Source organism: Balaenoptera physalus, assembly GCF_965194825.1.
Source record: "Balaenoptera physalus genome assembly, chromosome: 17".
In the NCBI taxonomy this organism is placed as follows: domain Eukaryota; kingdom Metazoa; phylum Chordata; class Mammalia; order Artiodactyla; family Balaenopteridae; genus Balaenoptera; species Balaenoptera physalus.
Window position 1 is genome coordinate 46,123,963 of NC_138895.1, and position 9,239 is coordinate 46,133,201.

General features: G+C 40.9%; 1 long non-coding RNA gene across 5 annotated transcripts in view; it reads right to left on the minus strand.

The window, feature by feature from the left end:
- LOC309646439 overlaps nucleotides 1-8,274 on the minus strand; it is a 63,578-nt gene extending 55,304 nt beyond the window's left edge. For 3 of the 5 annotated variants that reach the window (XR_014255355.1, XR_014255356.1, XR_014255357.1), the window contains exon 1: nucleotides 7,723-7,815. This is a non-coding gene — a long non-coding RNA (uncharacterized lncRNA). Of the gene's footprint in view, nucleotides 1-7,722; nucleotides 7,831-7,959 lie in introns of those variants that run through there. The other 2 variants (XR_014255353.1, XR_014255354.1) reach the window with 2 other exon arrangements.
- Between the last annotated feature and the right edge of the window lie 965 nt (nucleotides 8,275-9,239).

The following is a 9,239-nucleotide window of genomic DNA, read 5'->3' on the forward strand; positions in this document are numbered from 1 at the left end:
ATGAGCAGGAACTAGGGAAGATGTCCTGACCTCCCTTCCCTCCCAACCACAATTCCAGTCTGTCTATCCTACCTAATCCAGACAGATGCTGGCAACTGGTAAGGGGGCGCCTGTGCAGTTAAATGACTTTTTCCCCTCTGGGCCATCTAAGAGCCTGGCCACTAGTGTCTGAAGGACTCAGGAAAGGGTCTGAACACTGAGGATCTTGGGGGAGCTGGTCTGAGGGACTGCCCACCCCGGGGCATGTCTGTATCCACTGGTATATTCCAACTCAAGAGCTGAAAAGGGAAGTTAGTGATTTCATCCTTGAGGTTGGGATCTCATGAAAAGATGGGAAACCTAAAGCCTTCCTTCCTGTGGTGCCTTCACAGGGATCTGACAACCCACCGTTTGCTCCACTGGCAGCCCCTGCAACAGAGACCACAGGGCCTTCTACTACTCTCAGAAGTGATGCTGCAGAAGGCTCTTAGCAACTATACCCAAACCCCAAGGATTAAACAAAGAAAAATAATACATCAGAAAAGGACAACAGCTAGAGAGAGAGAAATAATAAACAAAGCAATCAAAACATAAAAAATAAAGACTTGTAAAATTTTAGAGCTCCTGGAGGAGATCGTCTACAAACTATACAAAAAAATAACAGTAATAAGAGGTGCTGAGGAGATTTTTAAAACACCTGCAGAAGACAGCCTAGAATTTAAATAGGCAAATGTGATTTTCAAATTAAAACAAATTCAGTTAAGTAAAGAGTAGGATAGTCAGTGTTGAGGCTCAATTCAGGGCCTAGAAGATCAAGTGGAAGAAACAACTCAAACCACAGAACTGATGGCTTCCATAGGGAAAACAGCAATTCCAGAAGGAGAAGGAGGAACAGCTGGAGAGAGGCAACAAACAATGATGCAAGAAAATTTGGTACAGATGAGGAAAGATCAGTACCTGTCTTACAAGTTTTCACCAAATTCTACACCCAGGTGTATCTTGGTCAATTTCCAAATTCCAAAGGTAAAGCAATAAATCTTTCAGGTTTACAGGTAAAAAGAACAAGAAAGGAGAATCACATTGGCACTCAACTCTGCTGCACTGAAAACTAGGAGAGTAACATTTACGGACTTTTGAGAAAAAGGACTGCAACCTAGGATTCCTCTGCTGGCCAAGTTAGCCTTCCTCTGTCAATGAGAAAGAAAGATATTTGGGGCACGCAAGAATTCAGAGAATATATTATTCCCACGCCCTATCTGGGGAAAATACTAAAGAAAGGGCTCTAATTAAACAACAAATGAATCATAGCAGAGACCTCAAGATCAGGAAAAAAGAATAAGTAAAAGGAAAGAGTAGTGAGCTATGATGTTTGCTATTTATATAAATATGTGTAATATCTAAATCCATAACAGTAGGTTGCCTGAGAATGTGTAATATAAATTCTAAATGAGGATTCTTGAAATAGGCAAGGAACATTCCAAGGAAATTCTAATAATAATAATAATCCAGAATGAAAAACTCTTTTGTATCTCAACAAAACCCAGAAGTGGGAGACAGATGAGGCAACAAAGCAAAAGCGTTTATTATATCTCCTCTGGAGAGAGAAAGGGTAAGGAAGGAGGAAGATAAAGTCTTCTAAAAGAGAATTAGTAAACATGAAAGCAGAGTGAACTAAATAGAAAAGAAAATCATATGAGACACTACTGAACAAATCCAAAAGCTTGTTCTTAAAAAATTCAGTGAAATTGATAAACCCTTCCCTAGTCTGTTTAAAGAAAAGTGAGAACAAAAAAATAAACAAGAATGCTCCCCAGACGTGAGAGCCCAGAGCCACCTGCCCGCCAGCATCTGCCCTGGGACTCAGGGGCTCAGGGACGGGGCTGGGTCGGGATGCCCCACCCTTCCCCACACGTCCCGTCCCCCCACGTCCCAGATTTGTCTCAGCCGCGTAGCCGACGTTGGATCAAAAGCTGCAGATGACATCAATGGTCCCAAGAGCGTTGCTCTAATTAAGAATAATACAATAGGGCTTCCCTGGTGGCGCAGTGGTTGAGAATCTGCCTGCCAATGCAGAGGACACCGGCTCAAGCCCTGGTCTGGGAGGATCCCACATGCCGCGGAGCAACTGGGCCCGTGAGCCACAACTACTGAGCCTGCGTGTCTGGAACCTGTGCTCCGCAACAAGAGAGGCCGCGATAGTGAGAGGCCCGCGCACCACGATGAAGAGTGGCCCCCGCTTGCCACAATTAGAGAAAGCCCTCACACAGAAATGAAGACCCAACACAGCCATAAATTAATTAATTAATTAATTATTTAAAAAAAAAGAATAATACAATAATTTTGGATGATTAAAAAATAAATAAATAAAAAATAAACAAGAACACCTGAAACATATAACGTTCTGTGTCAATTATACCTCAATTTAAAAAAATAGACAAAATTGGGAGTGAAAAAAGAGCCATATCACAGAAACAGAAGAGATTAAAATAATTATAAGAATTTATTATATGCTAATTCTATGAAAATAAATTTGAAGATCTAGAGGAAATTACCAAAATTAATCCAAGTGAAAACCTGAATAACAATTTTAGTGGGAGAGAAAAGAAAGGTTGTTAAATATCAACCATTAACAAGGGTATCAGGACAGATGGTTTAACAGCTCAGCTTTCTAATCTTCAAAGAATAGATAATATCAGTGTTAATTAATTTATTCTAGACCATGGAAAAAATTGAAAGCTTCTCAATTTATTTTATGAAGCAAGCATGATTTTAATGCTAGATAAAATATTAACAGGGCTTCCCTGGTGGCACAGTGGTTGAGAATCTGCCTGCTAATGCAGGGGACACGGGTTCGAGCCCTGGTCTGGGAAGATCCCACGTGCCGCGGAGCAACTAGGCTCATGAGCCACAGCTATTGAGCCTGCGCGTCTGGAGCCTGTGCTCCGCAACAAGAGAGGCCGCGATAGTAAGAGGCCCGCGCACCGTGATGAAGACTGGCCCCCGCTTACCACAACAAGAGAAAGCCCTCGCACAGAAACGAAGACCCAACACAGCCAAAAATAAATAAATTAATTAATTAATTAAAAAAAAAAAAAGCCAGTGTACATGACTCATACTATACCCAAATAGCTGAAAGGCACTTTAAAAAAAAAAAAAATTAACAAATAGAATCTAGCTATGTGGCAAAAAAAATAATACACTGTAACTAAGCAGAGTTTATTCTAGGATTACAAAGCACAACACCAAGAAATCTATCAACATAAATATTTTCATCAATAAACTAAAAGTGAAAAACCATACCCTATCAATAGTTCCTGAAAAGGCATTTGATAAAATTCAGCAGCCATCCATATTAAAGCTTTAAGGAAAATAAGAATGAAATGATAGTTGTTGTATATAATAAAGTCTATCAAAAAGCAATAGCCAATATCATTCTCATTGGTCAAACACCAAAAGCACTTCAATTAAAATCAAATCCAGACAAAAATGCCCACTATTGCCACTGCATCTCAACATTTTCTTCAAGATTCAGAGATTGAAACAAATGTCGTAAGGTAAGAAAATAAACTGATTAGTACAAGTATGTGAAAGAAGAAATAAAGTATTGGAATATTTCTTTTTGCTCATGGTTTTATCTCTTCTTTTCAGATTTATGCCTGCTATTAATGTTCCTGTTTAACATTGCCTTGGAGGTTTTTAGAAAATACAATAAGAACATAAAATTAAGTAACTGACATAAATATTTGACAATATTTTCTTCCATTGACCACATGACTGCATTCCTAGAAAACCCAGGAAACTCTAGTTTTAAAAAAACACTCAAATTAATGAAGAATTTGGTAAGGTGACAAATTTTACAGAAACGCATACAAAAATTAATCACTTCTCTATACTATATAGCATGTTCATCTAAAAATAGAAATGAGAAAAATATTCAATTAATTATAGTGACAAAATCTATAAAATATTGAGGGATAAATATAAAAGAAACATAAGACTATGGAAAAAAACCTTATAAAAAAACCAAAACAAAATCTGAAGAAATTTTAACACCAAACAATTTGTTCAGAGGAGTTAATATCTTAACAAATTCCTTCTCCCCCCAAATATAAATGTAATACAATGCCAATTGTAATCCCAGTAGTTTGTGGGTTTTTTTTTTTTTTTTTTTTGGCTGGGGTTTTAATAGGAACTGCATTATATTTGTATATCACTTTCGGGAGAATTAGTTATCTTTACTATGTTGAGTCTCTCAATCCACAGCCACGGTCCCCCTTTCATTTATTTAGATCTTATTTAGATTTCTCTCCACAGCACCAGTAGATTTTTTTGATTGTAAGTAAATTGGTTTTGAAGTATAGTGTACATACAGAAAAGTGCCAAACCTTAAGTGTGCCCATGTAAGTAAGATCCCCATAAAGAAATATAACATAACCAGCACTCCTTAAGTTCCCCATCCCATCCCCTCCAGTGTCCCCCAACACCAAGGAGAAACCACCTACTATCTTGACTTCTAATACCATAGACTTACTTTGCCTCCAACAGGTTTTGTTTTTTAATTGGATAAAATGTGCTTAGAACTTACACAGACAATAAATGTTCAGAAAATAAGAAAAATAGGAAAAAGAATAACAGTAAGAGACGTCTAACCTTATCAGTATCAGAGCACTCCAAAAAGTTATAGTAATTAAATCATTGTGTATTAGTACAGGAAGAGACCAACAGTGAGAGGTACAGAATAGGGGATGAAAAAAATCAATCCCGGTACATGTGAGCATTTAATACAAAGCTGATACTTCAAGATAGCAGTGAAAGAATAGATTATTTAATAAATGATACTAGCTCAACTTACTAGAACAAGTTGAATCCCATCTTATGCTATATACAAAAACAAATTTTAGACATATATAAGACTTGTTACATTTGTATAAAATAAAACAATAAATAGCTTAGAAGAAAATCTAGGTAAATACATGGGTTGGGGAATCTTCTTATCAGAACAGGAAACCCAAAACCTCTGAAAGAAAGACATATTTGACTTAAATTGAAAATGCCACTAAGATAATAGGTAAGTGATAGATTTGGAGGGAAAAAGTTTTACAGATGACAGATAAATGATAAATAACAATACTATAAAAAGAGCTCCTACAAATTGCCCAATCAAAAAATGGGCAAAGACTATGAATAGATAATTCACAGAAAAGCAAATCCAAATTCTCAACAAACTTGAAAAGATGCTCAAGCTCACCAGTAGTCCACAAACTGCAAATTAAGTTTACAATGAAATATCACTTTACGACGATCTGAATGGAAAATGTTAAAACAAGAGTGACAGCGACTGTTGCTAGTAGGGGTGTGGGTAAAGCATTCTCCATATTTTACTACTCAAAATATGATGTTCGGGTCTTTTTGAAAGCAATCTGGAAATATATAATAAATTTTAAAATACACATGCCCTTCAACCTCGGAATCTGTTCGGTAGAAGCAAAAGCATCAGTACATAAAGATACAGGCTTACGAATATTTATTGCTTCACTGTTTGTAGTGACAGAAACGTAAAACAAAAAAAAATGTCTTTCAAGAGAAAGATAAATAATGGATAAATTATGAAAGAGTCTCATCATGAATTATTATGTAAGCCAACACAAAACGATGAATTAGAACCATACCAGGTGACAGAGGGATTTCCACAAGGTATTTTTGAGTGAGAAATAGAATATGTACAAAATCCATGATCTAATTTTTCCAGAGAAAGCAATGAACTCCCCCAAACCCTACATATACAGAGATTGTATCTATTTATCAACTATCATCTATCTGATAGATATATAATCTATATATCTATGTGTATATAATCTTATATCATTATATGAAGATGGAGAAAGTTAAAAGGCTATTAGCACCTGGTCATCTGGGGTAAGGGACTGGGGGAGAGGGCGGGTGGGGTGGATACTTGAGAGGACTAAGAAATGAGAAGTTGCAGGGAATATATGGATGGGAGTGAGTAGTTCCACTTATCTGAAGGGTACCTCAAGGATTCTGGGTATACTAAAAGTTTGAACTCCAAAGCTGCTGGTGGGGGCCTTTCCTGGGGGATACTAAGGCCAGACCCTCCTTAGGGGATGTGGGTACAGGACACATCACAGAGAATGCCTCCTGTCCCTCCCAACATCTGACCCGTTGAAATCATGTCATGACAAATACCAAGGCCACTGTGAGGAACCCATAGTCTGGGATGTGCAGGACCTAATGCTGTGTTTACGGTGAAGTGTTGCTGCAGGTCTTCTGCCAGGGGGCAATGGGGTAACCGTGGGATCACTGTATGTGTATATGGAACCCAATAACCCCCAGGGACCTATGGCCTAGTTTGGGTAGGTCAAAGTCCTACCAAAGTCCACAACTCAAGCTATTAAGAACAAACCCCAAGAGATTTTCACTTACTTCTCTTAAAGAACATGAAGGGATCCAATTCCTATTCCATATCGACCATCTTAAACTACCCTTTCTCAGGGTTTTACTTTGAGGTGATGAAAATGTTTCAGAAACAGATAGATAGGTGGTGGTTCCACAACATGGTGAATGTAACTAAACGCCACTGAATTTTTCACTTTAAAAAGGATAATTTTATGTTATGTGAATTTCACCTCAATAAATTATCTAGAAAAAAAAATACCTTTTCTCTCCCAGCCTAAAACTTATTTTATATCTTACTCTCAACTCTACCAAAAACGTTGCTGAAAGCCCAGTCCGCAAACCCCTCCACTTTAGTTCCTTTTCTCTTCCCTCCTGTTTCTTGTAGTCCTGTCTGCACCCATCCCTCTATCCCACGACTCAAAATCCCAGGAGACAGGCTGGCAAACATGGAATTCCACATGTGGGTGAGGAAAGAGGGGAGCTGAGGGGGGAAAGACACATTTTCCTTTAACAGGTGGTGGGAATGGGCGAGCCGAAGGCTGGTATTACTCATTAGTAAGTTTTGCCTCTTTCACATATCGGAGCATAAGGCAATTTGGGTACCAGCCGCCCTCAGCAGCCTGCCTTCCCCCACACTGTGAGTCGCTGCCCCCGCCTGTCACGACAGCTTGTTCTCAGCCCCCCAAAGCTAAGGCCCTGTGACTGGGAGCCCCCATCTAAAGGTGACTTTTGGATGGGGATAGGGAACCTCCCTCCTTTGGTGGGAGGGAGTCAGGGAGGGAGGGACGGATGGGAGAGCTCCACTGGGCAGCACGCAGTCTTGCAGAACAGGTGGTTTTGTTTATTTTTCTCCATTCCATTTACAAAATTGTACCCTTTCCTAAAACAGCCTCAGGACTCGAGCACAACAAGTACAGGCACAGTGAGATGGCATTTAATTAAAATACAGAAATTTAAGCAGTCAACACCATGATGGAGCAGCAGAAATCGCCGCAAAGTAAACATCCAAGCAGCCACTGAGAGGACAGGACGGGAGACAGGCATGTCCCAGCTCAGCCCCTCACCCTGCTCACCCAGGGCAGGGCCGGCAGGCAGGAACAGGCCAGTCCAGAGGGTCTGGGCCCCCAAGGCTCCAGAATGCACAACTCCAGCCCCTACCTCAAATGAAGTTGGGTTTCCCTGGGCTATTTTATGGGTTAACTATGGTTTTCTGAAAGTCATTATGGCACAGCAGAAAGAGCTTTCTACTCCATTAACTCCCACCCACTCCTTTTTTTTTTTTTTTTGAGCCAAGTTAACTTAGGTTCAAATCCTGGCTCTGTCACTTACCAGCTGTGTTGAACTTGCACAAATCACGTAAATTCTCCAGGCTTCTGTTTGCTCATCTCTGGGGCAAGGTCAGAGCGATATCACTGGTTTACTGGGAATCTCAGTTCACTGGGGTCATAAACATGAAACGGTTTATTTTTCCTGAAATTGCTCCCAAACTCTCAAACCCCCCATTTCTCACTGGGTAGCAGCTCCTTTGAGTGACAGATCAGCCCAATTCCACAGTGTTTCAGTCACCTTTTATCATTAAACGGTTATTTTCGTTCCTTAAGATTCTGCCCTGTTCATTTTAAAATTTCAACCTTCTGTCCATTTCCAGTACTTTTCCTTCCCTCTTAAAACTGCAGAATGCCAATGATATTAGAGTTCTAGATAAATAACGTTTTCATCTAAGTACCTCTCATTCTGTTTGCTAAATCTGGCAACCCTCCACCGTCTCCCAAGCACAGGCTTTAGGGAAGTAGTTCCCAATTCAGGCTGCTCATTTAAAATGTCAATGCCTGGTTTCCGTTCCAGACCAGTTAAATCGGAATATCTGGGCATACCAAGAATTTTTTTTTTTTTAAGTTTCCCCGAGGGACCGGAACGTGCGCTCGGGGCTGACGGCAGCGCTTCGGGGGGAGGTCCGGCTTCTTCCCGTTCTAGCAACGCCTCCCGCTTCCCAGCATGCACTGCTGCGGCGTGGGGGGCGGAGGACGGAGAGGCCGGTCGCGTTTTACGAGACTGTCGCTTGTAAGCTCGTAACCCTCTCCGCTGGTCACGACAGCGCCTCCACTTGACACCGACGGGCCCTTGTTCCCAGTGTATGGGCAGGCATCCGAATGCGGGCTCTCCTGTTACGTGCTCTGGAGGGCCCCGTGAGGGTCTTCCTTCTGCCGGCTCCCTGGCGTGGCGACGAGGTTCAGCTTGCCTCCAAATCAGCCCTCTGCCGGAAGTAACCCCCGCCCCGACAGCTTCCTGCAGCTGAGAGCCCCCTCCCGCCCCTAGGCGCCCTTCCAAGGGGAGGGTACTGGCAAGATAGCTTAAACCACACTGCCTCCTACAGGCCAAGGTGACCTACAGGGCTCGTCTCAGCAAGCCGGCACTTAGCACCTGTTGTTCTCAGGTGAGGGTCCAATTCCAGTACCTCCCTCTGCACCCATCACCATGTTACCCTCATAATAACTCATGTTTGCTGAGATTTTGTGGGTGCCTGGCACTGTGCTCAGCTATTTATCTCCTTTAATCCTCGAAAACAGGGTGGGCAGGTAGGATTCATTTCCCCACTTTTCCGGTAAGAAATTGTGGCTAAGACAGTTTAAGTAATTTGCCGAAGGTCATACAGCTAATAAGAATCAGAGTTCAAATTTGACTCCAAAACCTTGCCTTTACCGCTATAATTTATAATAGTCCTACTGTAATGTCATTTATGAAACTTATCTTGGTTTCTGGTACACAGCAGCCACTCAAGAAATACTAGTTCTCTTCCTAGATAACCTCATACTGGAAATCTATCAAGTACAGTTTTATAACGTTCA